Source organism: Moschus berezovskii, chromosome 11 (genome assembly GCF_049115385.1).
Source record: "Moschus berezovskii isolate FMDL1 chromosome 11, NW_MosBer_1.0, whole genome shotgun sequence".
Taxonomy (NCBI): Eukaryota; Metazoa; Chordata; class Mammalia; order Artiodactyla; family Moschidae; genus Moschus; species Moschus berezovskii.
In genome coordinates, this window is record NC_142470.1 from 18353162 (window position 1) to 18378915 (window position 25754).

At 51.3% G+C, this 25754-nt stretch overlaps 1 long non-coding RNA gene across 1 annotated transcript; it reads right to left on the reverse strand.

Moving 5' to 3' along the window:
* Window positions 1–6399: 6399 nt before the first annotated feature.
* Window positions 6400–20565, reverse strand: LOC129539630 (uncharacterized). The gene is made up of 3 exons (XR_008682492.2): window positions 20048–20565; window positions 18647–18727; window positions 6400–6976 (listed from the first exon to the last, which is right to left on the reverse strand). It is a non-coding gene; the product is annotated as an uncharacterized LOC129539630 (long non-coding RNA).
* Between the last annotated feature and the right edge of the window lie 5189 nt (window positions 20566–25754).

Sequence of the window (25754 nt, forward strand, 5' to 3'; positions counted from 1 at the left end):
AGAAACAGGATAAGCAGCCTCGGGGCAGGTCCAGAGGGGCCCCTGCGGCAGGATGGAGCATGGCCAGCAGTGGGGTGGGCAGGCAGGCTCTCTCCTCCTTTGCAGATGGTGATGGTTTAGTCACTAAGTTGTGTCTGACTCTTTTACGACCCTCTGAACTGTAGCCCACCAGGCTCCTCTGTCCATGGGATTTCCCAGGCAAGAATACTGGAGGGGGTAGCCATTTCCTTCTCCAGGGGATCTTCCTGACCCAGGGATCGAACCCAAGGCTCCTGCATCACAGGCAGATTCTCTGCTGACTGAGTCACCACAGAAGCCCCTCTCCACCTTTACACCCTCCCTGCTGCTGCTGCTGCTGCTAAGTCGCTTCAGTCGTGTCCGACTCTGTGCGACCCCATAGACGGAAGCCCACCAGGCTCCCCCGTCCCTGGGATTCTCCAGGCAAGAACACTGGAGTGGGTTGCCATTTCCTTCTCCAATGTGTGAAAGTGAAAAGTGAAAGTGAAGTCGCTCAGTCGTGTCCGACTCTTAGCGACCCCACGGACTGCAGCGCACCAGGCTCCTCCATCCATGGGATTTTCTAGGCAAGAGGACTGCAGTGGGGTGCCATTGCCTTCTCCGACACCCTCCCTACAGATGCCTATTTGCTCAAGACCCTTTCTCTTCTGCCATTAGTGACTCCTTAGAGTCTCAAGAGAATTATCACTGGGGATAAAGTTTCTTCCTCTTGGATGCTAGCCAAGTGAACTTATTTTCAGAGTTTAAGGAAGATTTTCGAACTTCTCTTGTTAAGTTCCAATTTCAACTCATTTTAACCAAACTTTACTAGAAGCCACGAAATATTTGCAATGTGTTATTTCAGTAAAAATGAATCCATTTAGTCTCGAGGGCCAGACAGCACAACACAGGTGAGCGTGAAGGTTGCAGAAAGCTGTGCCCACACTCCGAGATGGGAGTGAGGAGGGGACGGCCTGTCCGCCCTGGACCAAGTGCTCTCCGGGGTCTACCGCCTGGTCAGCATGGCCGGCTGCACGTGGCAGCTGCTTTGCTTTCAGAACCACCCGCCAGCCCGTGTGAGCCAGGAGCCCAGGGTCTCCATTCAGAGCCTACAAGTGTCCACTGGAGCAGAACAGGAAGGGAAAAGCTCAGAGGAAAGGGTTTCTCCCTCCTGTGACCCTGAAAGAGACCCAATTATAGGCTGCAGGGCTGGATGGAAAGACTTAGACGGAAAAAATCACAGAACGCGGAGGATAAAAGGTCACACAGGGTTTCTATGGTGCGGTGGAAAGCCAGCTCACCTCGGAGTCAAGAGAGCTCCCCTGGAAGCCTGCGACACACCTGCTGTATTTCTGAGGTCCACCCTGACCTCCAATGTCCTCATCAGACAAGGGCTGGGGCTGATGGAGGGCGTGATGTGCCCTCCCTCACACCCCTTCTCACTCCAGTCCTGTTCCGTGACCAGTTCCTCCTCTTCCACTCCCTGTGGAAACCCTTCACGCTGGCTCTAGGGACCCCTGTGAACACTGAGTCACACCTGGTTACCCACCTGCTTCAGAATGCACCTGACCACCCATGTCCAGCATTTACCTGCAAGGAGCACCGCTGCCCACAGGATCAGCTCACACTTTCAAGTGCCCCCCCACCCCATCCTGCTATCCAGGGACGTGGCCTGGCCTGAGGTCCTGCCGTGGGACACACAGCAGGGCTCCTCCTTGCCCTAAGCTCAGATTCCTAAAGGGAAAGCAGTGGTGCAGCCTCAGGAGGAAGGAACCCTCCTAACAGACCGTCTAAAGTTTTTCCCTCATGGTGAGCATCCTTTCTCGCCTGTCATCAGCATTACATTAATCGCCCACCACACCTACCATCTTCAAAGCCTGAGTATGAGACCCTTGCTTTTGAACTGTGGTGTTGGAGAAGACCCTTGAGAGTCCCTTGGACAGCAAGGAGATCCAACCAGTCCATCCCAAAGGAAATCAGTCCTGAATATTCATTAGAAGGACTGATGCTGAAGCTGAAACTCCAATACTTTGGCCACCTGATGCAAAAAACTGACTCCTTAGAAATGACCCTGATGCTGGGAAAGAGTGAAGGCAGGAGGAGAAGGGTTCAACAGAGGATGAGATGGTTGGATGGCATCACCGACTTGATGGACATGAATTTGAGTAAACTCCAGGAGGTGGCGATGGACAGGGAGGCCTGGCGTGCTGCAATCCATGGGGTCGCAAAGAGTCGGACACGACTTAGTGACTGAACTAAACTGAGACCCTAGGTCCCAGGGCAGACACAAGGGCCACGCATGTGCCCTGGAGGGGTCACTGGACAGGCCATCCCCGGGATCCCGCCCAACCCCAAGATTCCCTAGCACCAATGCTCCGTGTTCCTAGAAGACACTGGAGGTGGCACCCAGTGGACAGAGGGATCTCCTTTCCTGGAGATGCATCAGGAGACTAAAGTCAACTGACTCGGCAGCTATCTGAGAATCGTCTACACTGTCATGGTCACTGTGGGGGACAAGAGATTAGAACAAAAATGCAGCTGATCTCCTGGGGTCACTGCAGGGGAGTTGAAGTGTGAGAGACGGGCCCCACCCCCAGTCAGGGTCTGATACGGAACAAAGCGTGGCCGAGAGAGTGGCAGAGGGGCCTGCACCTGCCAGAGGGCAGCCAAGAAGGCCTTTCTGAAGAGGGGATAGGGCAGCAGGCCGTAAAAACCTCCCCAGAAGCTGTGGGTAAGCAGCATCTCAGGGCCTCTGAGCAGAGACTGAGGGAGAAAAAGTGAGGAGGCCACCTGGGGAAGGCTGAGCCTCCAGGATGGGGACCCACAGAGGGGTACCTGGGCACAGAGTTCCTGCTGTTTTGCCAACTGTGGGCAGCTAGGAGCGGCTGGGAGCAGGGTAACGGTAGGGTCCCAGTTTGGCTGGGAGAAAATGGCTGTGGCCTCATTTGTGCGGAAGCAGGCGATATGGGAGGAGATCAGGCATGCTCCGGGACGCAGCTACGAAGCTGGGGACCCGCTGCATCCTCACCTAGCCAACTGCCACCTTCCATGCCAATCTGTCAGTTCAGTTCAGTTCATTGCAGTCGTGTCTGACTCTTTGCGACCCCACGGACCGCAGCACGCCAAGCCTCCTCCCTGTCCATCACCAACTCCCAGAATTTACCCAGATTCATGGCCATCAAGTCGGTGATGCCATCCAACCATCTCATCCTCTGTCATCCCCCTCTCCTCCTGCCTCAATCTTTCCCAGCATCAGGGCCTTTTCAAATGAGTCGCATCAGGTGGCCAAAGTATTGAAGTTTCAGCTTCAACATCAGTCCTTCCAATGAACACTCAGGACTGATCTCCTTTAGGATGGACTGGATGGACCTCCTTGCAGTCAAGGGACTCTCAAGAGTCTTCTCCAACACCACAGTTCGAAAGCATCAATTCTTGGGCGCTCAGCTTTCTTTATAGTCCAACTCTCACATTCATACGTGACCACTGGAAAAACCATAGCCTTGAGTAGATGGACCTTTGTTGGCAAAGTAGTGTCTCTGCTTTTTCTTACATCAAATCCCACCCGCCCTTAACCACAGGGCCATGCCTGTCACCTCCCTGCTGCACACAGACAAGGGTCAGCACAGTGTTTGGCATCCGCTATGTGCTGTGTCTTTGCTCGGTTGCAACACGACAGTGGCAACCCCTCATGACTACCCTCAACCAGTTCCCAGGGAGGCGAGCCTGCCCCTCACTTGCCCTGAGTTCAAGGGTCTGAGTTCACGCCTGCTTGAGGGGTGGTCCTTGCCTGTGAATGGTGTCCCCGGCTCCTGTCACAAACGTCCTGCTTTGGAGAGTGACTCATGTGGTGACCCCAGTCCTGACACCACTGCTTGGTACATCAAAGTTGAGGAGGGGGCTGGGTTATGCACGTCTGCCCCCTGAGTGGCTCTGCCTGTGAGCTCCCCGGAGGAGGGCAGAGATGGAACCCCGTGACGTTTCTGGTTTCTCAGCACGGCAAATGCTGGATAGAGTGGGCACTGAGTGCAAATTTCCCTTTGGCCCAAGAAATGAACAAAAATCAGGAGTAAAAAGGAGTTACGGAGCCTCAGTTCTTCGAAAGCCTCCAATAACCAGGGTGGACTTACTGAAACTGGCATAACCATTCTGATGACTTCCCGGCACCCCTGGATCTTCACCCCCACCCTCTAGCAGCCTAGGGGAGAAGAGGCCCCCCTCCCCTCCAGGCTCTGAGAGCATCCACTTCCCGGGGTGAACTGAGGCCGCAGGGAGACAAGAGTGGCCACGACCTCTGTTCTCAACTAACTTTAAAAACAGCACAAAGTGACCTTCAGGGCTTGTTTCTGGCAGGAACGTTTTGCAAGTCCATGAACACGACAAATTAAATGTCCAGGCCTGACAAAGCAGCCAGCATCACCAGGATTCCAGGCAGCGTCCTCCGTTCGAGTCTCAGACTTTGACCTGGCATTTTCACCTCCTTCTCTTCCCCCACCAGCCCTCATTAGCACGGCCTCCCACTCCCATCAGGTGCGCTTGGCCAGCAGCCCAGGACCCAAGGCAGTCGCTGATCAGCCTTTAGCTGGAACCACTGATGGACACTCAGCTCCCTTTCTGCCAAAATCCGATCTGGCCTCATCTCCAGTGGGCTGGTGGACCCTTGGTTTTAAGTGATGGGTGACAATCTAGCTCCTTTGAGGGTTCCTTTAGGACACGGGGGTCTAATCCGGTGGGTTTAGAGGCTTCTGTTGAAACCCGAGTGGGCAGGGGATGGGGGGAGGGGGTGGAGGCTGCCAGAGGAGCCTCACGGGACCCTCACATTCTCTTCTAGTCCCTCCAGGAAGGGTGTTGATCACCACAGACCCCCTGGCCCCTCTCCAGGGCCTCTGATTCATCTCTGGGGTGAGGTCTGATCATTGGCATCCCTGATGTTCCCAGCGGCGCTGAAGTCAAGGCCACACTTCAAGCCTCAGCCCTAGTGCCCCGATGGAGACGGGGCAGTCCTGCCCACTGGACATCACTCTGCCCGAAGAGTCTGTGGTCAGAGCTCCCCACCAGGGTCACGGGCCACCGCAGACCCTCTGCTGAAGAGCTCACGGGACTTGAGCAGGAAGCAGCCCAGTCCAGTGCAGACGGCCCTGAGGGAGGGGGCCCTAGTGGGCCAGAGAAGATTCCAGAAGAAGTGCCATTTGAGAGGCCACACATGGGGCCACCCTCAGGGGGCGTGAAGGGAGCCCCAGAGAGCTGGATGGATGCCAGCACACCCCCACCCAGCAAGAGAGTGAACCGGTGTCCCAGGGGCAGCAAGTATGCAAGGCAGGAGCTCAGGCTGGACAACAGGCCAGGGCAGAACCTGCGGGTCAGAGTCAGGACATGACCCAGAAGGCAGGGGCAGCGGTGGGGGGTCAGATGTCTGGTCCTGGGCCCCGGGCAGCCACGACTTCCAGTGGGAACGGCCCTCAGTGGGCCAGGACCCAGGTCTGAGGTGGGGAGTGTTTGTGGGGTAGTAGCTCAGGTTGCTCGGAGAAGGCAATGGCACCCCACTCCAGTGCTCTTGCCTGGAAAATCCCATGGGCGGAGGAGCCTGGTAGGCTGCAGTCCATGGGGTCGATAAGAGTCGGACACAACTGAGCGACTTCACTTTCACTTTTCACTTTCATGCACTGGAGAAGGAAATGGCAACCCACTCCAGTATTCTTGCCTGGAGAATCCCAGGGACGGGGGAGCCTGGTGGGCTGCCATCTATGGGGTCGCACAGAGTTGGACACGACAGAAGCGACTTAGCAGCAGCAGCAGCAGCTCAGGCCGCTGTCACAACATAGCACAGTCCAGGGCTTAAAAGACAAACATTTCTTCTCACAGCTCTGGAAGCTGGAAGTCCTAGATCATGACATCAGCAGGTCCAGGGTCTGGCAAGAGCCCTCTGCCCTCCTCAGGGCCACAGCCGCTCTTCACATGGGGTGGGGGCCGCGGACTCCCTGGTGCCTCCTCTGTTGTCGCTGTTGTTGTTGAATTGCTTCAGTCGTGTCCGACTCTTTTTCGACCCACCTGGGCTATAGCTTGCCAGGCTCCTCTGTCCATGGGATTCTCCAGGCAAGAATACTGGAGTGGGTTGCCATTTCCTTCTCCAGGGGATCTTCCTGACCCAGGGATTGAACCCACGTCTCCTACATTGCACGCAGGTTCTTTACCCGCTGAGCTAGAAGGACACTGAGCCCACCATGAGGGCCCTACCCGCGTGACCTCATCTAATCCTGACCACCTCCCAAAGGACCACCTGCAAAGACCATCACATTGGGGTGTAGGGCTTCAACACAATGAATTTGTGGGGGACACAAACACTCAGTCCATAGTAGTGGAGGGAAGGGGAATGGGACAAACATCAGAGCTGACATTTACTCAAATTTCCAAAAGGCTTTATATGGTGGGGGCAGGGGAACAGTACAGTGTAAGAAAAACTGGGACAGCTTTGACAAGTCCCATGCTGTCTTCCCTCTACTCTAGTAAACAGCAGGTCACCTCTAAATACAATGTTCTTTCAGAAGCAAGCTGGAAGGAAGTACTATCAGTTAAAAATTAAATAACAAAATGAAAGTCAGGCCATGTGAACATCACATGATTTTAAAAAGCAATCACTGACACATGTACACCCATGACTGATTCATGTCAATGTATGGCAAAAACCACTACAATATTATAAAGTAATTAGCCTCCAATTAAAATAAATAAATTATTATTTTTTTAAAAGCAATCACTGAACTACTGGTTTTTCTCTTGATCCTGACAGGATCAAAAAACATTTGGTGTCTATTCCCTGACGATCAAAATCCATCCGTGAATGGTTTCACAGTCCTTGCTCAGCGGTGGATGTCCGGCACTTCCGTTCGGCACCGTGTTCTTCAGCTCTTGCTTCTCCCTGGGACCCCTTGCTCAGCAAACATTTTTCAGTACACACGCAGGTCTTCTCATTGCCACGATCCTGCTGATTTGGGAGGAAGTGGAAACACTGATGTCTTTTGTTTCTTTTTCAAATGGCATCCTATGATTTTTTTACTATTTATTTATTTGGCTGCAACAGATCTTAGCTGTGGCACAGGGGATCTAGTTCCCTGGCCGTAGGGATCGAACCCAGGCTGGAACCCAGGCCCCCTGCATTGGGAACCTCAGAGTCTTAGCCACTGGACCACCAGGGAGGTCCTTGATCCCTTGTTTCAGAGTAAGAATCAGTGAATGCTCTTTGATGTAGAGAACTTTTCTTTTTTAAAATGGAAGTGTAGCTGATTTTCAATATTGTGTTGGCTTCAGGTGCACGGCAAAGTGATTCAGTATGTGAGTGTATTCTTTTTCAGATTCTTTTCCCTTATGAGTTGTTACAAAATGTTGAGTAGAGTTCCCTGTGCTATACAGTACGTCTCTGTTGGTTACCCATTTATATATCACACAGAGGTGCATATGTGCTCAGTTGTGTCCGACTTTGTGACCCCATGGACTGTAACCCACCAGGCTCCTCTGTCCATGGGATTCTCCAGGCAAGGATACTGGAGTGGGTTGCCATTTCCTTCTCCAGGGGATCTTCCCGACCCAGGAGCTGAACTGAGTCTGCTGCATCTCCAGCGTTGGCAGGCAGAGTCTTTACCCCTGCACCACCTAGGAAGCCCATAGCAGTATGTATAGGTTAATCCCAAACTCTTAATTTACACCTCTTCCCCTTACCTCTTAAGAGAAATTTTCATTGCAAACAACATTTCAAATGCATCTTCATCTATCACTTCATGCGCCCTGATGTAGTGCCATACACTGTTGTAGGTATTGGGGTGGTGGTGGTTTAGTCACTAAGTCATGTCCGACTCTTGCAACCCCATGGACAGTAGCCTGCCAGGCTCCTCTGCCCATGGGATTCTCCAGGCAAGAGTACTGGAGTGGGTTGTCATTTCCTTCTTCATTGGTATTGGGATACCGGGGTATAAAGGATGAACCAGGCCCTGCTCTCAGGGAGCGTATTCTGCGAGAACGTTCCAAGGGCATTAGCTGTTGTTCAAAGAACCAAACCAGGTTGGCAGGAGAGAGAGTGACTGCCTGAAAGCCACCCAGTCCATCTGCCTCAGGTCTTAACCCCGAGTCCAAGACTGACCCTTCAATGCCACTCCCTTAGCATGGGCTGGACATCCAACAGAAACCTCTCCACGCCAGCTTCAAGTTCCTGTCTCTTGCTCCAAGACCCTTCAAGCATTCAGCACAGAGTCAAGACATTAAAACAAAATATACACATGCAAAAAAAACAAAAGCCTCTTCCAGTTTTCAAGCTCCACTTTATGACCTAAAAAGCAAAATCTTTCTGAAGCATAACAAGCTACTTCAGATGAAGAAAACAGCAGACTCTAAAAGGCGAGGAATCCAGCGTATGTTCTCAGTCACGTGAGCACCAAATACCGAGAAACCATCCCGGGACGAGGAGGCCAGCCCAAACCAGCTGCTTCAAAGAGGCTGTTCTCTACCCAGAGGCTTAACACAATGACCCTAGAAACCGTCCGAGAGCTCGCTCCGGCTTTCCAAGGAGGGGTGTCGGAAGGGCCCTCCCGGCAGGATTCACAGCCTCAAAATCCCACTTGGAAAGACTGCCAAGTGTCAGCGGCTGGGTGGCCTTTTCAAAGAGCCATGCCTTCATGCCACCGAGAAAGAAAAAGGGACGAAGAGAAGCTAAAGATTCACTGAGCTCAAAAGTTGGGAATAAAGGGTACTTTTCCCCACAGTAAGTGAACGTATTTGCGTTGTTTTTCTCATGGCCAGCTGTCTCCTTGTTCCCGGGAGGGCCGCCTGGGCCCCTCTCCACCTGGAAGGCCAGGTGTTATCGCTCCTTCCTCCCCAGCTCACCTCTGAGGCAGCCGCTCTGCTCTGGGGCCCCGGCCGGACGGCCCTTTCCTAACTTGTCCTCCTCATCCTTGACCCAATCTCTCATTTGGGTGTGAAGAAATCTGGGCTTTTTTTTTTTTTTTCCTGTGTGTTTCATTTCCAATGATTTTTCTAAGCAGTGTGAATGTTCACCATATGCTGGCTGCATGGTAGAATATTCTTGCTCCCCTAAATCCAGGTTGCTGAGTCATGCTGAGTCACTCGCCCGGAGAAATCCGGGAAGAGGGCAACCAAAACAGCTGAGGCAGCCGCGGCCGGGCCTCCCTGGAGGGACGGGGAGGGGACGGCAGAGCTGGACGAATCAGGACAAGGTTCCACAAAGAGCGAAAGCAGCATGGTTCTCACCAAACAGTAAAGTCCTGTTAATACTGAATTTCGAGAACTTTGCCTACAGAAGAGCATAGCTGAGAGGAAGCCAGAGCAATGAGCAGGACTAAAGACACATGTAGACAGAAACGGTGTTAAATAAAAATTAAAAAAAAAAACAACAACAGAGTTTTATCACTAGCAAAAGATAAGGACTGCTTACATTGTTCTTGTTTTTGTTTTTAATTTGTCCTGTCCAGTATTGTATGAGGGCTTCCCTGGTGGCTCAGATAGTAAAGAATCTGCCTGCAATACAGGAGACCCAGATTCAATCCCTGGGTTGGGAAGATCCCCTGGAGAAGGGAACGGCAATACACTCCAGTATTCTTGTCTGGGAAATCCCATGGACAGAGGGACCTGGCTAGCTACAGTCCATGGGGTCACAAAGAGTCACACACGACTGAGTGACTAAGCACTGTAGTATTGAATATTGTATGGCATACATTCAAAAGTCAACGAACTAATTGACTTTGATTATCAGTAGCTGTATATTTAAATGGAAATGGGTAAGTTTGAGTGGTTTTTACCTACAGTTCCTTCAATGTCCCCAAAGTAGGAACCTTCATTGCATAACAAAATGGCTACTTCTAGTCACTTTTTGGCCATAAGAATCACCTCGGAGATCTTATCTAAAATGCAGGTTTGGTGATCATCTTCCTACCTCTGCTAAGAAGCTGGGGATCCCAGGAGTGTTCCCTAAAACATGATCCCAGGATTGCCCAGGATCTTATGAAAAAGTGTAAAGTACTCTCAGCCCTAACCTTCTTCCTACCCTCAGGTTAGGTAGAGGCAGGGTTGGGGCGGCGGGGCGGGGGTTGGATCTACAAATCCATAGATTCCAGACACTTCCAAATCATTCAAGTTGGCTTTGCTCCGGCTCTGCTTTCAAGAACAAAACAGCCAATTCCTACCAGTGCCTAGACGACCCTCAAATTCTAAGCAGATGTGGAAATGTGGCCTATGGGTTTTGTTACCCTCTTCCACTTGAGAATAACTTTCCTCACTATTTTCCCCATACTTGACTGAAAAATGCACAAAAGTGTATCTGTCATCCCGGGCTTTACTCCCTAACCCTGACACTCAGTGGCTCTGTGACCTTAGACTTGTTACTTAACCTCTCTGAGTCTCAGCTTCTGACTCACACTAAAGCACAGTCCCTAAATCTGTAGCTGCTTCTGTTGGGTTGTTGTTGGGATCAGGTACAGGCTAACGAGTGTCCAGCCCTTTCCTCCTTTATACTCAAGTTCCAGCAAAGTGACCGGGGAGACTACTTTCTCAAGGCTCTGTTCAAATGTCACCTTCTCCATGCAGCCTATCAGGACCACCCTATTTGAAACGGTCACTTTTGCACCTTGCTACTGGCACTGCACATTCCCATCCCTGCTTTATTGCCAATCTTCATCATCTTCTAATAACCTCTGTGATTTACTCAACAGTTTTGCTTCTTTATCTCTCTCCCCAGTAGGATGGAACATCCTGGTGGTCAGGATGGTTTTCAATTTTGTTCACTGATGATACTCAAGTTCTTGGAAAAGTGCCTGATACATAGTAGGTGTTCAGTAAATACTGGATGGATCTATGGTATAGATGGGTGGGTGGATGGGTGGGTGAATGAGTGGGTGGATGGATGGGTGAATGGGTGGGTATATGGATGATTGGGTGGATGGGTGGGTGGGTGGGAAGGAACCTGTCTTTGAGCTCTATTTTACTATACCACAACTCACAGTGGCTGCATATCTGAGCTTGGAAAATCTGTCTTGTTTTCCAGCTAAGGTAAGATCTGATTCCTCACAAGCTGGTGACTTCCCTCTTTAAGACCATATTGGTTGTTTTACTACCGACATTTTTGCCAGATCTGTTTGCATGCTCATTAACTCATATAAACGCTAATAAAAAGAAGCTATGAAAACAACTTCCTACATGTTTCCTCTTCCACGTGCACAGGCAGCACGCCACGCGGGCAGTGGAGTTACCCTTTCACCGGGCCTCCAGATGACAGCCCCTTCCAGGGAAGACAGCAAATCCCAGATTTTTACCCCTGGGAACCCCAATCTATTCTGCTTTCTGCATGATTCAAGGGTCCTCAAGTAAGGACATCAAAGCCCCCTCCCTGTGACACGGCAGCCAGTCACCTCCATTCCCACCCCAGGGCAGCCTGGGAACTCAGTCACATTTTTTAAGTAAGTGTTCGAGAATGATGGGGCTATTCCTCTTCATTTGGTCATTTCCTCTTCGTCTGCTCACAAATAAACACTCAAGGCTATTGACCACAGTGGCAGCTGGTTTCCAGATGCCCCCTGTCCTGTGCAGCTCCTGTCCCATCCCTCAGGCTCTGCTACCCACCCCCCAACCCGTAGAAATGGCTCTGCACTGGACCCTTCCAGTGTCCCCACAGCACCAGAAGAACCTCCTGAGGTCACTGAGAGAGAGAGACTGGCCAGCAGGATCTAAATGAGCTTTCTTTTCTTTCCGATCAGACGTCTGGGCTACCTTTCCCAGCCTCCCTGCGGTAAGGTGGGGCCACGAGACAGTGGTTCTCAGCCAGGGTGACTTTGCTCCACCCCACCCCACCAGGAGACATCTAGCAATGTCCGGAGACATCTTTGAAGATGACACTGGCAGAGTGTCTCTGTCATTGGCAGAGAGAGGGATTTCTATGAGGAGCTAGTGGGAGGTGATGCTGGAGAAGACTCTTGAGAGTCCCTTGGACTGCAAGGAGATCCAACCAGTCCATCCTAAAGGAAATCAACCCTGAATATTCATTGCAAGGACTGACGCTGAAAACTGAAACTCCAATACTTTGGCCACCTGATGCAAAGAGCCAGTTCATTGGAAAAGACCCTGATGCTGGGGAAGACTGAAGGTAAAAGAAGTAGCGGGTGGCAGAGGATGTTCAAGATGCCATCCAGAGCGAGGTGCTGTTACCATCCAGATTCTCAGAGTCAGAAGGGCCTGCACTCTCCCCACATCACATACCACGGGCGGCAGTGCTGGGGGCTCCCCATGGGGAGGCTGCTCTGAGGACCACCTGCGCTCAGGGATACTCCAGTCTCAGCATCACTTCTTCCAGCCCCACCTACGGTGCGTGGGCTTTTGTTCCTACCGGTGACCATCAGCTCACTGGGACCCTCAGACATGGTGAGGAGGGTTAGGAATATTTTATTTCAAAATGTTATGTTTCAAATACTTGTAAAATATCCATTGCCAGTGTTTCTTTCTTTTTTAAGCAAGCATTTCTCACAATGATAGTTAAATGGATTGAATACACTTTGAGAGAGTCTCATTAAGTAACTTAGGGCAGAGGGGAGACTTTGACATCAGATAGGACAGGCCCAGACCCTGGCTCCCACCTGCTGGCTGCATTGACAGGATGGGTGACAGGGCAGTTTCCTGCCAGGTGAGATGAAGAGCGAGCTGGTCCCACCCGAAGGGTCTTGTAGGGTTTATGGAGACCAGGCCAAGATCTCTGGAAAAGCGGGGCTCAGGGCTTCTGGGCAGGACTTCATGAACTGTAGCTGCACCAGTCCCCTCCTGACTCTAGTCTCAGGACCAGAAATGACCACCCTGAGATGGCATTGCAGGAAGACAGATGGCAGCTTTCTGGCAGCTGCCAACAGCTACAGTCAGAGGACTCCAGCCTCTTTCTCGGTACTCAGCCTTAGAGTTCTCATGCCAACAGGGTCTTTCAGGGGGAAAACAGTATCCCCAGGGGTCCCTGGAAGTCAAATCAGTGAGACAATGGGATGAAGAACCTGGCCCAACTAGGAAGCCTGATGGCTCCACACACAAATCCATAACGTGTAGAGAAAAACACCAAAATCACCTTAAGATCTTGATGCTGAGAAGTGATGAGGTGTTTCTATGATACAGTTTCTAGAATGTCTGGGGGTCCCAGATGCTCTTACTCCCATGCCAGAGAGGCTGGGGGTGGTCCACGGATGGTCACCTTCCTCTCCTGCCCAGCTTTCCCGTCCTCCCCAGGGCCCTGGAGTCAGTCAGGCCATTTATCCTACTTGGTTTGGGTTCAAAAAATATAGTGATCCATTATGGTGATAAACTCTATGCTGCTGCTGCTGCTGCTGTCACTTCAGTCGTGTCCGACTCTGTGTGTCCGACACGTGTCCGACCCCATAGACGGAAGCCCACCAGGCTCCCCCATCCCTGGGATTCTCCAGGCAAGAACACTGGAGTGGGTTGCCATTTCCTTCTCCAATGCGTGAAAGTGAAAAGTGAAAGTGAAGTCACTCAGTCGTGTCCGACCCTTAGCGACCCCACGGACTGCAGCCTACCAGGCTCCTCCATCCATGGGATTTTCTAGGCAAGAGTACTGGAGTGGCTTGCCATTGCCTTCTCCGGATAAACTTTATACATTTGGGGAAAGTTATCAGGGATTCCAATTGGTTAAAAATGGACCCACACTATGTGTCTGCACACTCAGCTATGTCCAACCCCATGGACTGTAGTCCGCCAGGCTCCTCTGTCCGTGGGATTTCCCAGGCAAGAGTACTGGAGTGGGTTGACATTTCCTCCTCCAGGGTTTTTCCCAACACAGATATTAAACTCATGTCTGCTGCAGCTCCTGTATTGGGAAGTGGATTCTTTATCACTGAGCCACTGGGGAAGCCAGACTCACACTATATACCTGAATACATGCTCCACAGTGTCAAATAAAACATCAGATACTTTTAAAAAGTAAGGCGTTTTTGTTAAACGTGGAGATACACTTATTCTGTGTATTGTAAACCATTTGTTGTAAAACCTTCAGGGGGGAAAAGCCGAAATAAGTTATCAATGATTACAGCTACGAGGCATATGTAAGATTACACTTGGAAACCCTGCTTCACCAGCAACCCCCGCCAACCCCCCATCTCTAGTTTCTCTTTTGGTGGCAGTTTAGTCATCAGTGTAACAAGCTGCTCCAAAGCGTAGTGGTTCCAGACCACAGTTCCTTCTCTCATAACCTTATGGCTTGGATCCTCAGCTGAATGTGGTCTGTTAGCGGCTGGGGTGAGGTCGCCTCCAAGCTTTTCTAGGTTGGACATCCAAGGTGTCTCCTTAACTCACAGTGGGGTGTTTAACTGGGATGATGTGGGAACCAGGACTGGCCCTTTCCTCTGTTAGCTCTTTCTGTGTGGCCTCTCCATGCAGGGAGCCTGGATTCCCCAAAGCATGCTGGATTCCAAGAGGCCCAGATTTCTTCCATGGAGACTGGAAGAGAAGAGCCAAGAAAGCAAAATGGAAACTAGAAGGCGTCCTCGACGGTAACCTGGGAAATCACACAGGACCACACCCACTGCATTCTCTTGGGTGCACAGGGCCTCCCCAGGTCCAGTCTGGGAAGGATGAACCCTTGGAAGCATAGTTCATTAAAGGGCATCTTTGGTGAGTAGTGACCTCAAAAACTATCAGTGAAGGAGCTGAATAAATTTCAGGGACCACTGCAAAGTGAGAGTGCAGCCCACCCACCTCATTCAAACAGCAGAAAAAAGAATTCTTCTTTTCTTCTACATCTCTCTCCACTTGCCATCAAGGTCCATTTGTGATTTAATGGCATTCTCTTGGTCACAAGGACACTTAGGCAAATAAAGACACAGGTGCCCAGGGCCCTGGCATTCAACTCAGCATTCGGGCCACACTCACCCACTCTGACCGTTCCTGCCCCCAGTCCTAGGTTCTGGGGGACAGAGGAGCAGTGGTGGATCAGCAAGAGGCAGGGAACAAGTGGCAAGAACCCAGAGAGGTAGGGAGATGGGACCCCCCAAACAGTCCAGGCACCAACCCCCAGTACATACTCCATTTTCCCATCAAATATCACTCAGAAAATACAACTGAAAGATAGAATTGTTAAGATTCTCAAGATAACACCTGCAGTGCATTAACCCCCAGGCACGGGGCCCCTCTGAGCTAGGTGCCCAGCAGACATGCAACTGGGGCTGGATCTGCCAAGGAGAAATGATAGAGCCGGAGCGCCAGCTGCATTAGCAACACAAGCAGAACCCTGCCGTGGGAGGGGAAAGATCCCTTCAGCTTGTCCAGATAGCCAGGACCCAGACGGTGCTAGTGGAATGAATCAGACTCCACTGAAAAGAATTCTAAGCAATTCTTCCAGCCAAGCGTGAGGACAGTACTCATTTAGACTGGGGACTCGACAACCATCAGATGTAAGGATGCCTCTACACACCTGCTGTCAGGGCCTGATTGGGCTTGATGAAAACAACAGTTAAATCATATTTTTTATTTTTTTTTAAATCCAGGACTTGATGAAATAATGTACCTGGGAAAGCACTTGCAAGTCCAAACAATAAAGAAATGTGAATAGCTTTCTTCAAACAGAGACCACTGCTTCATGTTCTCCATTTCATTAAATGATAAACACTTGGTACTTCTATTCCAGGCAAGATGGAGTAGATGTACTTCTCCTCATTCCTCCTGCTAAGGAGAGCAAAAACCCTGGAGATCAGCAAGAAAACAGACATCGGGAGACTCTGAAAGGCGGAGAGACGGGCAGATTAGCTGCTGACTTTGGGGGCCAAGGAAGGACATGGTGATGTTTTCCCTGGGTTTTCTTTGTGCTTCTTATATCCTGGACCGGGGATCTGGGGAAGTAGGTACCCAGAAGCCTCCATGGACACAGAAAAAGAAAAAGAAAAGCCTGCACTCTCAAGCAGCAGACCAGGAACGAGGCAGCCTGGTAAGACAGCAAACTTCCACACAATAATTATGTGGCTCGAAAGAATCACCACAGATAGAGCGCAGGCACCAACTCCACCCCCATCACAAAGGCCAAGTGGAGAGCCTGCCTCTCCGCCTCCCTCCATGACAGGGTGGTGATACAGATGGTGGGGTGGGGAGCAGCGGTGCTCCTCAGCAAGGAGCCCCCTCAAGAGCATCAACAGAGATCACATGGGAGCCTGGACTCTCACCCCTACCCAGCAGTAACCAGGTCCTGCTCCCCCTCCCCACAGGGTGGTCTCAGCAGGAGTTGGGTGAGGAGCTGGGGCATCCACACCCTTCCAGAAGCAAGAGGTCTTCACCCTCCACTGTGAAGGATGAAGCCGAGGCACGTCTTCCCCCACCCCACTCCCTCACCCCCAGCCAGGGTGGCGGCAGCAGAGACTTGCTCTCACAGAAGATGTAAATAAGATCCAGAGTTTCATAACACCCAAAACGTTCCAGGTTTCAAACCAACATCACTCTTCTTTCTAAGAAAAAGGAAAAGCTCAATTGAATGGGAAAAGAATACAGTTGCCAACACTGAGTTGACATGATGTTGGAATTAACTATTAAGGATTTTATAGCAGCCACAAAAGAAAAAAATGTCTTTCAAGGAGCAATTCTGAATACTCTCCAAAAAATGGAAAAAATAGAAAATCTCAGTAAAGAAATAAAAGATATAGACAAGAACCAAATGGAAAATTTCAAAATGAAAAGTACAATAGCCAAAGCAAAACACTCACTGCTGCTGCTGCTAAGTCGCTTCAGTCGTGTCCGACTCTGTGAAACCCCACAGACGGCAGCCCACCAGGCTCCCCCATCCCTGGGATTCTCCAGGCAAGAACACTGGAGTGGGTTGCCATTTCCTTCTCCAATGCATGAAAGTGAAGTCGCTCAGTCGTGTCCGACTCTCAGCGACCCCATGGACTGCTGCCTACCAGGCTCCTCTGTCATGGGATTTTCCAGGCAAGAGTACTGGAGTGGGGTGCCAGTGCCTTCTCCTAAAACACTCACTGGATATGTTCAAAAAGCAAAATGGAGAGAGCAGTGAAAAGAATCAGTGAACTTGAGCATCAGGTCAGTTCAGTCACTCAGTCATTTCCGACTCTGTGACCCCATGGACTTCAGCACACCAGGCTTCCCTGTCCATCACCAACTCCTGGAGTTTGCTCAAACTCATGTCCATCAAGTTGGTGATGCCATCCCACCATCTCATCTTCTGTCGTCCCCTTCTCCTCCCACCTTCAATCTTTCCCAGCATCAGGATCTTTTCCAATAAGTCAGTTCTTCACGTCAGGTGGCCAAAGTAGAAAACTTGATGATAGAAAAATAGAAATAATCCAATTTGACCATCAGAAAAAAGTAGACCACCCCCCCACACACACACACAATAAAGGACAGCCTCACAAACCTGTAGGACTAAAAGAAAAGATCTAACATTCTTGTCATCAGAGCCCCAGAGAGGAAAAAGAGGGAGGAGCTGACAAAGTATGTTAAGGAAAAATGGCTGAAAAATTTTCTAATTTGGCAAAAGACTTAAACCTACAGAGTCAAGAAGCTGAGACACCTTCAAAATGGAAAAACAGAGAAATCCTTACCAAGATACATCATGGACATGTTTCTGAAAACTGAAGATACAAAGAACAGGGAGGAAAAGCATCTTATTTACAAAGGAATAAACAATTTGAGAAACAGCAGATTTCTCATCAGAAACCATAGAGGCTAAAGTGGCATAGCATGTCAAATGCGGAAAGAATTCTAGCCCAGAAGTCTAGATCCAGCAAAAACATCTATCAGGAATCAAGAAGATAACAAGATTTCTCAGACGCAGGAAAACTGAGAGAGCTTGTCACCGGCAGACCTACCCTTAAACAATGTCTAAAGAACAAGAAAGGAAATAATAAAAGAAAGCATAGTGGAGGGACTTCCTTGACGGTCCAGTGGCTAAGACTCCGTGCTCCCAACGGAGGGGGCCTGGCTTTGATCCCTGGTCAGGGAATTCGATCCCACGTGCCATGACTAAGACCTGGTGGAGCCAAATAAATGAATATTTTAAAAGGACGTCCTTGATGGTCCAGTGGTTGGGAGTCCACCTGCCAACTTGGGGGGCACAGGTTTGAGCCCTGGTCCAGGAAGATTCCACACGCCTCGGAGCAGCTGAGCCCACAGGCCACAACTACTGAGGCGCATGCTCCCAGAGCCCACCTGCCCCAGGAAAAGCCACTGCAATGAGAAGCCCAAGCACCACAACTGGAGAGGAGCCCCCGCTTGCAGCTACTGAAGAAAGTCCATGTGCCGCAGGGAAGACCCAGCACAGCCAACAATTAAAAAAAAAAAACTTTTAAAATTTCCTTCTAAAAGAAAGAATATTGGAACATCAGGAAGGAAGAACAAACGAGGGAGAAAGAAAGGATGGGGTAAATGCAACACACCCCTTGTCTTCCTTGTTTGCTTGGGCTTTCCAAAAACAAATGCACGGGTCCTCAAGAGGCGAACCGCACCTTCTGCAGGACTGATTTCACAGGTTACCTGTCAGTCCATCAGTGTGGGACCTGCACCACCTGCATCCATGTCTCCTCAGCATTTCCTTGGCCACTCACCAAACCCAATTAAGCAGAATTTCTAGGTATGTGGGCCCTAGGACTCTGTCTGTAACGGTTACCTGCACTAAGAAGCGAAGTCCTCAGACCTGAGTTGAACTTCTGTCAATAGAGAGTCAGGCTCAGTCCCTCAGTGTTAATACCTGAGGAAGGGGAAAGCACAGTGTTTTATAAATTCCCTGCAGAACTGGAACAAATTTCAAGGTTAAAGAAGTAATTGACATCCCACCTGGGGTCAAGGCCACACACCTCTGGTTCATCACAGGTACTGTTCTAGGGAGTGTGGGCTCACAGAGGCGTCTGTCATTCTTCTATGCCTAAGCTTCTCCTTCTGTAAAACGGAGGCAGCATCTGCCTCTCCTAACTCATGGGGGCAAAGTGAAGAGCAAAACAGGCAAGCTGTGACGAGCTTGTAAATGATTGTTCTGACCTAGTGTGAATGATTAACCTCCCCTTAGAGACGGCCATCACTAGAAAACAAGCTCATGGTTACCAGGGGATAAGGGGGTTAGGGGGATAAAACTGAGAGATTGGGACTGACAGATACACACTACTATATATACACTAGATAACTAATTTAAAAAATCCTACTGTAGGAGAAGGAAAAGGCAACCCACTCCAGTGTTCTTGCCTGGAGAATCCCCATGGACAGAGAAGCCTGGTGGGCTACAATCCATGGGGTCGAAAAAAGCATACAGGACTAAGTGACCAACACACACATACACACACACACATACGTAACAGAAGAAATGAAAATAAAGACTTAAAAAAAAAAGAAACCTACTGTATAGGACAGGGAACTCTACTCACTACTGGGTAATGGCCTATATGGAAAAGAATCTTTAAAAAAGAGTGGATACATACAAATGTATAACTGATTCACTTTGCTGTACACTTGAAACTCACACAGCATTGTAAATCAATTGTGTGCAAGTGTGTGTGTGCCAGAGCTTGGTTGCTAAATGACGTCTGACTCTTGCAATCTCATGGACTGTAGCCCGCCAGGCTACAGAATCCATGGGATTCTCCAGGCACGAATACTGGAGTGGATTGCCATTTCCTTTTCCAGATCTTGTCCCCCAGCTATCTAACCAGGTCTCCTGCCTGCCTTTCCTGCATTGACAGGCAGATTCTTTACCACTGAGCCACCTGGGGAGCCCCATAAATCAACTGTACTCCAATAAAAATTTTAAAATAAAGAAGGTCATCACAATTCCCTTTTTGCTTTGAAATGTAATGTATCTGTGCTCTTTACAAAGACTCCAGGAAAGCCAGAAATGGTTAAGATGAAACGGACCACTTAACCGGTAGAAACAGTCTGGTTGATAGGCAGCGTTAGCAGAAAAACAGATGAGGGTCCTGACATCAACAGCGCTGGGAAGACAGCGTGATCACCACCGGGCTGAGGGTGGGTGCCCAGGACTGCTCCCCCCGGGGCACCCCCACAGGTCCCCAGCACTCACCTCCCTGAAAATGCAGCCCTAGATCCTGTCACCTCCTCTGGACAGGGACGGCAGTGACATGTGACAGGGGTCAGAGGGCTTGCAGAACCCTCGAGCTATTTCCAGTTGAGAGGAGGTATACTGTAAATTGTCCTTTTTAGGGAAGAGAGATGGTAGAACCTGGGAGTAAAAGCCCCAAAGACTTGGGGCTTGGAGGTGTGGGACATAGAAGGCTGTCAAAGTATTTTAAAATAAAGCGTCTCCACCAGCCGACTTGAGCGGCCAGCGATCAGTTACCCGCACTGGCGCCTCCTGGATACCTCCCCGAGTCGGGAAAAGGCTGGGTCCAGAGCGCCGCGGGCGCAGGACGCGTGTCCGCCGAGCGCGCCCCGGCCCCGGCCGGAGCCCCTGACCTGTCAGCGGGACGGGGCGGCAGGGCGCGGCGGGGTGGCCATCCGGGCCGGGCGCGCACGTGGTGCGGGGCAGGCGGGTTCCTCCCCTCTGAAGTCATGGACTTGGCTCACAGTACCGTGGCCAGCGCGCCAATGTGGCTTCGGCCAAAACGGCGGAAAAAAAAAAAGCGCACAATGTGTTTCTTGTTAAGAGACTCGCAAGCGGGGCCTCGGGTTTTGCTTTGGGGGCCGTATTATAATATTAAGATGCAGCCTGATTCCGGACAAGCCCGCCCTTGTCGCTGGCTGGAGAGGGTTACCGCGGTTTCCCACGGACGCCGGCGGGCAGCCCAGCGGCCGGGGCGCTGCGTGCCGCGAGAGGAGGCGCACGGTGGGCGGCGGCCCGGGGTCCGAGCGGTGACCCGGGCTCCCCGTGGGGTCCGGACCCCCGCGACGCGCGCCTCGGGGCGGCGCAGACTTGGCGACGCCAGCCCCGCGCCCGCCAGCTCGCGGGCGGCCCGGGGTTGTTTTCCAAGCCCTTATCTCTCGCTCAAGTTAATTTTCTTTTTTAATTTGGTGACCGGAACAAAAGTCACAGGAAAATCCTTTGTGAAAGCCAAACGCGTTTGTAACTAAATATTTGCCGTGCTGGTAGTTAAATCGGCCCCTCCGCCAAACTTTCCAAACTTTGCTTTCTTTGAACGGGGCTGAAAGGTGATCTCCCTACAAGATCAGACGGTTGAAAAGCAATTGGATTTAGCACGCCGTTTTCCCTGGTGCTCTTGAGATCTCTGGACAAACAGGACTGCGCGTGAATCCTAGAAGGAATTAGGGCCGGGGTAGGGGCGGCGCTGGGGAGGGATGCCCGCTAAGCCACGGTAGTAGCTGAAGCGCTTTGTTAATGCAATTTATTAGCTGTGCGCGACGAGAAGAGGTTAGGCAGGTCTTCAAAACTACCCAAAGGGAGAAAAATAAACATCCCCTTGTTTGCTTTTTGTGGTTTGGTTCATTTTCCTCCCCTCTCGTTGCCCCTCATCTAAGGCTGTTTTAAACCCAAATTCGGTTATCTGGTTTCAGAGTAAGGGTTCCCTCTTGCCAAGGTATTAAATAAACAAGCAAAGCAAAAACTTGAATCCTTATGTAACCCAGATGCTGTTTCCTCGAAAACCACAACAAACTCTGCTAAACCAGATAACCGGATCGGGAACAGTGGTGTGTCCCCACCCCACCCCCACCCCCAGGGTCCGCCGAGGACAGTCGGGTTCTGGACCTCCTCTCCAGGGCAGACGATAAATAATTGCTGCTAACACTCTAAGCCGCGGATGCGCACCCCGAGGGATCCGGATACCATAAACTGTCCGGGAATGTTGGCATCTGGTTCTTAAAATGGAACTTTCCCTAGAGATAAAGCCAGGACCGAGGCGGCGTCTGCGTCCTCCGGCCCACTTGGAACTTTTCTGGCCTCTTGACGTTCGCAGCTGAAAGCGCAGCTCTGGAAAGAGGCGACGTCTGCCCGGCTTTGTAGTGGTAATGAGGCCGCAGACGCGGGTCGGCCGCGCGCAGAGGCTGGGAGCCGCGGGACCCGGCTGCCCACCCTCCAGCCTCCCGGAGGGCGAGAGGAGGGGGCCGTCCTGGGAGGGGGGGGGAAAAATCTGATTTTTTTTTTTAGGACAACCTCCCAAGGTTCCGAGGAGGGGCAGTATGGGGAGCGGGAGGGAGGGGGCCCTTCAAAGGTATTTTGGGGGAGTCCAGCATCAAAGTCCTCGTGAGGATCCCAAGGAATAAATCACTTTGCCTTCCACTGAGACAGTCACTTTCTCCCCATCCGCCCTCCCCTCGCGCCGGCCCCACCCTGAGCGCCTCGGTTGCAAATAAAATAAAGCAAAACCTTTTGCTTTGGCAACCTCTAAGCTACATGACGCCTCCTCTGCACAAGGAAGAGTTCTTTCTTCTCCCCCTCCTGCCTTTTTTTTGTGTATTTTGTTTTTTCATTTTTCTTCTCTCCCAATCAGCCCCCCTTTTCTTTTCTTCTCGGTCCTCCTTCCTTGCCCCAAATCTTTGGAAACTTAAGACGCGCGGCGGCTGCAGGTGCGCGCGGGCCGGGCGGCGGGGCCGGGGCGCGCCGGGGCCGGCCGGGCCTCGCAGGCATTGATCAGCTGGGCGCGCGCGCTGAGTGACGGCGCGGTTGCCATGGCAGCCGCCTGAGCGGCGCCGCGAGGACAAGGCGGCCGGGCGGCGTGAATGGGCGGCGTCACGCGCCTGGCGCCAGAGAGTCTGCTCTCGGGCTCCGGCCCCGGCCCCGTCGCGGCCCGGCCCGCGCGCCTCCGCCGCCGCCGCCGCGCATTCATCACCTGTCAGGGCTCGCTCGGGGGGTCACGGGCGGGATGGACGCAGCTGGGAGAACAAAACCGGGGGGAAGAGAGGCGAGCGCTCCCCAGCGCGCCAGATGTGCCGGGAGGACCTTGAGACACCCCCTCCTCCGCACCACCACCCCCTCCGCCTTCCCGCAGGCTCCTCCCGCCCCCAGTTGCATCACGCGGGGCGGGGGTGGGGGGTGGAATTGCAAAGGCCGTCCGGCCAGCCTGGCGCGCCCGGCCCGGAGCTGCTTCTCATTACCGCGAGGGGCCAGTCGCACTGTGAGCCGGCGGCCGGGCCCGGGGTGGAAACCGAGGGAGTGAAGCCCTAGAACCAGGTTAAGCGACCTTCCCGGGCCGGCGTGTGACTTTAAGTCGGGGTGGGGGGGCATGCATCTCCACCCCCCCCCCACCGGAAACCATTCACACCTTCCCACCACCCACGGATCTAGCAGATTCAGGGCCCATCTGCAGCTTTTAGAGGCCTCAAATTCAAGCCCACGGAGACACCAATGGACACATTTTTTTTCTTTTTTTTGTAACCCACCTCGAAAATGCTCCAACACCGGTTTCCCGATGAAAACATAATTTTAAAGGTAATGTATTGGGCTTGCTGAGACAGAACGTACTAAGGAACGTATTAAGGAACTCAGGCCTTAAAAAAATAAAATCATGAACTTAGCCTCATAGTCCCCTTAAGTTGATCTTTAAATGAATATAGAACTGGTTGGCCTGCCAGTCGAATCGAATTCCACTCATCCAGGCTGACTGGACTCTGACATGGCCGATAGAGGAAGAAACACCAGAAAACTTTCACCATATTTAGCGGTTTTACTGCATCAGGGTACACACATGAGCCTGGGAGAAGGCAGTGCCTTAATCAACTTTGCGAGTGTGCAAAGTAATCCCGCACAACGCTCATTAGGAAGCAGCCCGGAGCCCGGCTGGAGGGATAATGAGGCTGGCACGGATGTTAACATACGGTGTCCTTGGAAAAGCTAGGAATGCGTCAGTATCTCAGAGCTGCAATGTCCAAGAATCACAAGTAATAATTTGAGAATACCAAAGATGTTTGTTTACATTGGCTATTATTGTAAAATAGTCAAAGTATAACATCATGAACCAAAATAGTGTCAAAACAAAATCTGTTCCACTGTGGCACGTATGTGACAGAAACACATGCACACAAAGTACATCAAAAGGTTCGAACTGTGGGGACTCGGGGATGAAATCATTTCCAGACTTAATATCAGAGGAGAGGTAGGAACGCCACTGCTGTTCGCAAAGAAGTCGCAGGCAGCATTTGCTGGGCAGGCCCTGAGCAGATTTCTCTGCTGGTCAGGAAACCATCACCTCCATCCTCCCACCTGAGGTGGCTGGATTTTCGGAAAGTGGTATCTACCCTAGCGCCACCAACTTTTCCTCCCTCGAGAGCAGCTGTAGTGCAGGCTGTAGTTGGTGTCCAGGACCAGACCGGCTGGTCCACCAGCTGAGGAATTAATCATTAATTGAAGGAAAATATACTGTTTCCCCATTATTAAGCTTTACTTTTTCTCCAGTTCTGCCCTCTTTCTCCTTCTTAAAGGCCGAGGAGATGCAGATTGAGATAAAAAAGTAAACAAGATACTTAAAAATAGAATGCTTTTTCAGACTTTCTAGTTTATTGTATTCTAGAAAAATGATTTTCAAAACACACAACTAATTTACTGTAGTCTTCCCTTAAGCTAGAATTATGTGTGAATTCACTGAAAAGGATTTGAGTAAATAACTGCAAACTGTTTTATTTAGACCTCAGGAATGAGTTCTTAAAAGATTTCTAGAAAGAAAAATTTTTTTAAGTTGAGGGCGGGGGACACAACCTGCAGCTGCCTCCAGTACTAGTGCTGAGAAGATTCCCAACCTGGTACCTGATAGATTTTTTTTAAAAACAGTGTGAATATATTGACCGTGGCTAGGGCCACCTACCTGTACAAAACTTTTAAAAATACAGCAGGCGCTGAAATGTGACACCAGAAATCATGATGTATGCATAGCTAGTCACCTTCCTTTGCCACCGACATTGTAGAGCGGACCAGCAGCCTCTCAAGGGTAGTGTATGTAAATACAGCTTCAATATGCAAATACTCCTAATGATTTCCGATTAATGGCTTTATTATAATAGCCCTTCCCAGTGCTAGAAAAGGAACCCAGGAAGGGTCTCGCGTCTCGAGTTCCTTAGCGATCAGCACGGTTATCCAGTAAGTACTCATTTCACAGAGTTTACAATACTGCCTTCTGCGTTGCTCCGGGTTGCACGATCCTACACTTAAAACTGTGGTTGAAATGCGCGCGCGTGGGTGTTTTGGGGTTTGTTTTTGTTTTTACAAAGCTTTTCCTGATCTTAAGAGGCCGAGCTCACTCTACAAACATCAGTTATCGATGGCAAACTTATTTGCGTTTTCCCTTTTTTCGGAAATGCTTTCTGTAACGTCTTGATGACTTTCCGGGAGGCGCGGGGAATCGTGGTGGCTTTCCCCCCTTGCCGTGCAGACCCCACCGGTGATGCTGTGATCTTGGTGTTGCTGAAAGCTTGGAGGTGGTAGCAGCCTCCGTCAGGAGGCACCTTTAGGGGGAGGGTCCCGCCTAGTGATCGGGATTGGAATTGGGGTGCACGCTTACGTTCCCGGGGTGTCCCCGGCTCCACCGCGTCCGCACCCCCCTGTTCCGGGTGCTCGGCTCTCCCTGGGCCCCTGCCCACCCCGAGGTACCCCTGGGCCCGGCGCTCACAGTACTCTATTTACCACCGCAGCTGGGCTGTCGCCCGTCCCGCCCACCCCCACGGCCATTGGCTGCGAACGCGGAAGGACCGAGCTCTCCCCTCGAGCCCGCGCCTGCCAATGGGCGCGCCCGCCCGGCCTGATGGACGCGCCGCTTTCCACCAATGGGATCGCGGGGAAGCCGGGTCGTGTGGCCCCGGCGAGCGCGTATAAAAGCCGCCGGGCC